Raw genomic sequence first — 7,169 nt, forward strand, 5'->3', positions numbered from 1 at the left:
CCCGAACCAGGGTTCAAACCCATGTCCCCTGCATTAGCAGGTGGGTTCTTAACCACTGCGCCATCAGGGAAGTCCCTTTTACATACGATCTTAAGATGTGATACAGAAATCATATTCCCAGATATCTACCCAATGGATTTGAAAACTTATGTCCACTAAAACCCTGCATATGGATGTTAATAGAAGCTTAATTCATAATAGCTCCAACTTGAAGCAATCAAGATGTCCTTCAATAGGTAAATGGATAAGCAAATTTTGGTGCACCCACACAATGGAATAGTATTAAGCAATAAAAGTAAATGAACTATTAAGCCACAAAAAGTTACGGGGGAACCTTAAGCATACATTCCTAGGTGAAAACAGTGAGTCTTGTAAAATCTTTTGCCATTTGATTCCAATTAAATGACAGTCTGGAAATGGCAAGAATATGGGGACAATAGAAAGAGCAGTCATTTCCAGTGATTCCAGGTAAAGGGTGAAAGTTGAATAGATGAAACATAGAGGAATATTTAGAGCAGTAGAATTATTCTGTATGATAGCATAACTGTGGATATATAGCAATATGCATTTGTCTAAACTCAGATAATTGTACAGCACAAAGAGTGAACTTTAATGTGTGTTATTAAAAATTTTAATTGGGAGCATGAGAGAATCAAAGTGTGGAATGTCAAATGTAAAAAAAAACAATTTAAATGTAATACAAATATATGAAACAACCATGATGAAGGGGGTAGGAGGAAAGGTGTCATGTGACTTTTGAGTGCAGTCTTTTGGACTAAAAGCAAAAGAAATTGTACATATGCACTATACTTAATAAAACTTTTTCTACTGGGGTATAGGTTAACAATTCTGATTCTGCTATACGTATATATTGAAGTTGCACAATTAAGTAAATGGATCACAGATAGTGGGAGTCAAGCTTCTCACTGATGAAGTAGGAGGAGGTTTAAATGACCATGTGGTAATGGATTAGAGAGAGACCTCAGAATGAACTCACGTTTAGCTTAATATAGACATAGACTGCCACTTATATAAATAAATAAATAAATAAATAAATATATATATATATATATATATATATATATATATATACAAGTTAGTATACACACATATATTTTCTTGCTCTGTCAGCTTAGAAGACCAAGAAGCAATGATAACCCAAGAACAACACATACACCTAGATCCCAGATCTTGGCTTCTAATGCCATTTTCCAATAAAAGGAACCAGGGCTCCTTTAAAAAAACAGCTGATTCTAGGATGGTAGAGGAAATATATAAAATGAGCTTTGACCATATTGTAGTGACAGAAAGTAAGGAAGTGCTTAAAAACAAACAAAAGAACCCCACAATGATATAGGTATATCAGACACATTCAGTAGCCTATTGAAAGAATTCCCATGGTAAAAGTGCAATAATTTGAGCAACAAAATAAATAAAGAAGTATTGACTATAACCCAAAGCATAAAATAAGTATTGATGAGCCTATGCTGTTATAAATAAGTGATTAAATAAATAATTGGGGGAGAAGAGACAAATCTCCTATGCTGAACAATTCCAAATACTTTATGTAGATACTTGACCCTCCAGGAGGTAGAGTATAACTACACAGTCTTTAAGCATGTACTGTGCATAGTAATTTTTTCTACAATATTGAATAGCAGAAGATGAGGAAATGTACAGTAGAGAAACTTGACAATCATTACTTCAGACAGTTGACCAAGGAATATATCAACAGAGATGTCATGATAACAGCATGTAGCCTTGTGCTGATGTGATGAAAATGGCACTTTACCTTGGTGGTATTCCTCCCACAAAACCATAACCCCAGTCTAATCATCAGGAAAGCATCACACTAATTCCAACTGAGGTGCATTCTACAAATGGATAAATAAATGTAATACATTATCCTGGATGATATCTTGGGATAAAGGAAGTACATTAAGTAAAGGCTGAGGAAACTTGAATAAAGAGTGGATTTTAGTCAATAATGATGCTTCAATATTGGTTCCTTGCTGTGCTCATACGGACCATATTAATGTTGGATAATAGCTGAAATTGGTTGTGAGGTATTTAAGAACTCTCTGTACTCTCACTGAAATTTTTCTCTCAATCTAAAACTATTCTAAAAATAGTTAATTAAATAAATACATTAAAAATATGACCAGATTTTTAAGTACCTAGGATGCAGATAGTTCAACATACACAAATCAATAAATGTGCTTCACCACATCAACAAAATGAAGAATGGAACTAGAGATTATCATACTAAGCGAAGTAAGACAAATAAAGACAAATATCATATGATATCACTTATATGTGGAATCTAAAAAATATGATACAAATGAACTTATATACAAAACAGAAATAGACCCACAGACATAGAAAACAAACTTATGGTTACCAAAGGGGAAGGTGGGGGGAGGATAAATTAGGAGATTAGCATTAACATATACACACTACTATATATAATATAGATAATCAACAAGGACCTTCTGTATAGCACAGGGAACTATAATCAATATTTTGTAATGACTTATAAGGGAAAAGAATCTGAAAAAATATACATATGTATATATAACTGAATCACTTTGAAGTATATCTGAAACTAACACAACATTGTAAATCAACTCTACTTCAATGAAAAAACACCCACAAAAGTTAATGTAGAACTTAAAGAGTAGACTGTCTTCATTTGAAATTTTAATAAAATATTAATAAATTTTATTTCTCCATAATAATGAGACCCAATGGTGTGAATGATAAATGTGGTTTTAACAAATGAAAAGTTATAGTTATTTTGGGCACATTACACCATCCAAATGTGGTGGTTAGATTTCATTAGTACTTAGTTACATTAATTGCACTTAAGAGCACTTAAAATAATAGCAGAGTATTCAGACTTGGAAAGCTCTTTTGAGTCTTAAAATAAATTACTATTAATTTATGAAGATTGGTGTATCAAATAGTTTACGGCGTATTACTGGTCCAGGAAATATATTCCTGATAAACTTAGACAAGTAAATTAGTAAATGGGGATAAGGAGGTTGTAGGGTCAATTGTAGATATTTGAGAATATATGTACTGAATGGTTGTGTCCCTGCCAAGATTCATATTCCAAAGCCCTAACCCCCCAAAGTGATCATATTTGGAGGTGGGGCCTTTGGGAGGTAATTGTGGTTAGATTAGGTCATGAAAGTGGGAGCCTTATGGGAGGATTAGTGCTTTTACAAAAAGAGGAGGAGACCCTAGACCTCCCTCTGTGCAAGCAAAGCAGCATGGCAATCATCTACAAACCAGAAAGAGGGTCCTCACCAGAATCCGACCATGCTGGCACTCTGATCTTGGATTATCAGTTTCTAGAAATGTGAAAAATAAACTTCTAATGTTTAAGCCATATAGTTTATGGTGTTTTGCTGTGGCAGCCTGAGCTAACTAAGACAGGGAGTTTTGTTTATAAGGAAAGAAACTCTAAGAAGGCACCCTTGTAGGGATACCAGCCCAATGATACATGGACTTTTATGAGCAATACAAATATTTATGTGAGAACATACTTTTACATATGTAACATATGTATAATAAAGGTAGCAAAGGCAGGGAGACAGGCAGGGTCAGGATAATGAACAGATAATGAAGCCCACATCTCCAGCAGCTTGATTTTGGAGGCAGTGGAAAAGCTCCTACCTATACCCAGGTCCAAGCTTATCCACCATTGATGGAGGTATTGGATTCTACTTTCTTAGAACTTATGTTATTGCTGTTTTTGAAGTGCAGATATTCCTGGGATGGGTCACATTTAAGCAGAAATTTGCTACAAGTGGTAAGCTAAGAAACTGAAAATAAATTCCAATCATTTCAGAGATATAAACCTGACAACATGTGTCTCAGGAGGGCAAAATTTAGAGCAAAATACAACAGGTTCACAAAAGTGGAAAACTGGGGTGCTGAGAAACTTTCTCTTACTCTACACTTTTTGCCTGCTTCCAACTTAGAATCACAAGGGCATGCTACCATGTTGGGACAATAGATTTTCTTATAAGCTGTTACAACACAGAGTTTCAGCTGCTGAGAGTGAAACCTATCCCTCACTGCCATGGATACTTGAAAAAAAGACTTTTCAGAGATCACAATGGCAAATGAAGTAAAGGGCAATGAAGTGTGTGCACAGTAGAACTTCAAGGAGAATGTTCCATATTTTTATTATAAATGTAATACACAATATAATATATATTCCTATAATGGGATATAAATAGATATTAATGTCTGTTTATCTAAGATTTCATGAAGCAAAAATCTTTTGCTGCTACAAAGAAGTTTGAAACCCAATATATTTTTGGAATTACCATCTTAGGCCACTCAGGTTAAAACTGTCTTCAATGCTTAAAAGACAATGTATAATAGCTCACCTTTCCAAAACCTGTATTGAGCCACTTGGAAGTATTTATAATGAGCACCTTTTCATTTGTGTTTCTTTGTGAATCTGTATAATAGTAACTTTCTGATAACCAAACTGGACATTTTCATAATGAGAATTTCACTCGTAAACATGATTTTGAAAGAAAACTAGAAAAATGATGCCCTAGTTCTGGCAATAATGTGAAAAAACACTTAATGCTTTATTACATCTCAATGAAGCAGTTGCCTTAACATTATTTATTAAGGCAGTATGATACTGCTGAAGTGGAAACCTGCTATTTTAGAAACTGATAAAACACTTCTTGTAATTTCAAAAGGGACAGACAGCTTCATGCCTAAAGAGAGGAAGAGCAATAATGAAGTGGACTCTTGAGGACCCACGTGTGGAAAATAAATGAGAGACTCTGACTCCCAGAGCTGAGACATGCTCTGGTGAGGACACTGTGGGAGAGGTGGGCTATCCTAGAGTAAAAGAGATGCTCAAATTTTAAGGTGGAATTTTATTGACTTACAAGGAAAAACAGAGTAGCTGACTCATGAGAAGTTTTCCTATTCAGAGATATCAGAAACTCCTATCAGAAACTTCTCCTAGCAGAAGATGAAAAAGAGAAAAGAAATGGAAAGGGAGAGAGACTGGTTACCAAATTTAAGTGCATTTATTATGTAACAAGAACCTGTAACTCTGTAGACCTACCTCAGGGTCTGAAAGGAAGGGAAATAGAAATAACAAAACTAACAATTTATTTTATAATGATTGTTCAGTGTATCATAAGTCTTCTATTCATTTTCTAAAAATATTCCCTAGAAATGTATTATCTTTAATTGTCATGGTGATCACATTTTAAAGGATACTTAAGATTTAACATATAGGATAAAAACATGACTATTTAACATTAAAAACTTGGAAGGTTGTGGTAATCGCTGACCTCATTTATTTTTATATGGATTTCTTGAACTTTAGGGCCATGGTATTTTTCTGACCCATCTTGTTCCCAAGCCCTACACTCTACCACTCACTGTGGAAGTTTACCTACTTACAGTGTAGGATTATCCACCTTTAAAAATGTATTACCTTAAAAAAGTCACTCTTCTTACAGAACATATTTTTTTAAACATGGAATAAGTCATTATATATTTAAAATTTTTTTTTAAGATTTTGGACACAAATATCACACTCGGGGACAAAAATCCAGTACTAATATAAAAACAAATTTGAACAAAAAAATTAGAGTGGGGTAGGTGGAGAGCATGCTAGGTTGTCTACAAGGTAATCAATGCAATTCAAATTTTTATGCTTATTCTAAACTTGAGACCAAGGCTAGAAAGAAGGAGAAGGGTCCAGGAGAAAAAAAAAATCTCTTTATTGTAAAACTAAATGTCAAAGGCTTATTGTAGAATTCTGTTATAAGCTAATTTGTGCGGCCTCCCCAATTCATATGTTGAAGTTCTAACCCCTATGCCTCAAAATGTGACTATTTGAAGACAGAGCCTTTAAGGAAGTTATTAAAGTTAAATGATTCAAAAAAGAGACATGTACCACAATGTTCATTGCAGCACTATTTACAATAGCCAGGACATGGGAAGCAACCTAAGTGTCCATCAACAGATGAATGGATAAAGATGTGGCACATATATACAATGGAATATTACTCAGCCATAAAAAGAAACGAAACTGAGTTATTTGTAGTGAGGTGGATGGACCTAGAGTCTGTCATACAGAGTGAAGTAAGTCAGAAAGAGAAAAACAAATACTGTATGATAACACATATATATGGAATTTTAAAAAAATGGTTCTCATGAATCTAGGGGCAGGACAGGAATAAAGACACAGAGAATGGACTTGAGGACACGGGGTTGGGGGAAGGGGAAGCTGGGACGAAGTGAGAGAGTAGCATTGACATATATACACTACCAAATGTAAAATAGATAGCTAGTGGGAAGCAGCTGCATAGCACAGGGAGATCAGCTTGGTCTCTGATGCTCTGTTACCACCTAGAGGGGTGCAATAGGGAGGGTGAGAGGGAGACGCAAGAGGGAGGGGATATGGGGATATATGTATTCATATAGCTGATTTACTTTGTTATACAGCAGAAACTAACACAACATTGTAAAGCAATTATACTCCAATAAATATGTAAATAAATAAATAAATAAATAAAATAAAGTTAAATGAGTTCATTGGTGTGGGCCCTAATCCAATATGACTGATATCCTTATAAGAAGAGAACAGAATATGGACATGCACAAAGTGAAGCTGCTGTGAAGATACAGGGAGAAGATGGCCATCTATACACTAAGAGGGAGGGCTCAGAAAAAACAACCCTGCTGACATCTTGATCTTGGACTTTAAACTTCCAGAACCGTGAGGAAATACATTTCTATTGTTTAAGCCATCCAGTCTGTACTTTGTTTTGGTAGCCCTAGAAAACTAATACAAGTTCTTTCATGTTTCTTATCTCTCTGTTCTGATTATGAAAAGGGAACATTTCAGAAAGATTTCTCTTGCACAAAGATGATACAAGGAAGCAGAACTTAGAGTGAGCTAAAGCCCTTTTTAAACTTATCACTGTGTAGTCACTGATGAGTTTAGTTTGACAGGGAAAGTAGAGTCAGTAATAGAAAACCTCTCAACTCCAGGCAGCCAAGGTGTAGTTTGGTACCCACAGAAACGTAGATAACACAAATGTCCAGAGAATATTTTAAAATTTTTCCTTAAAGCAGAATGAGTACTTAAACCAGTGTGGTATTATCAGAGA

Source organism: Tursiops truncatus, chromosome 7 (genome assembly GCF_011762595.2).
Source record: "Tursiops truncatus isolate mTurTru1 chromosome 7, mTurTru1.mat.Y, whole genome shotgun sequence".
In the NCBI taxonomy this organism is placed as follows: Eukaryota; Metazoa; Chordata; class Mammalia; order Artiodactyla; family Delphinidae; genus Tursiops; species Tursiops truncatus.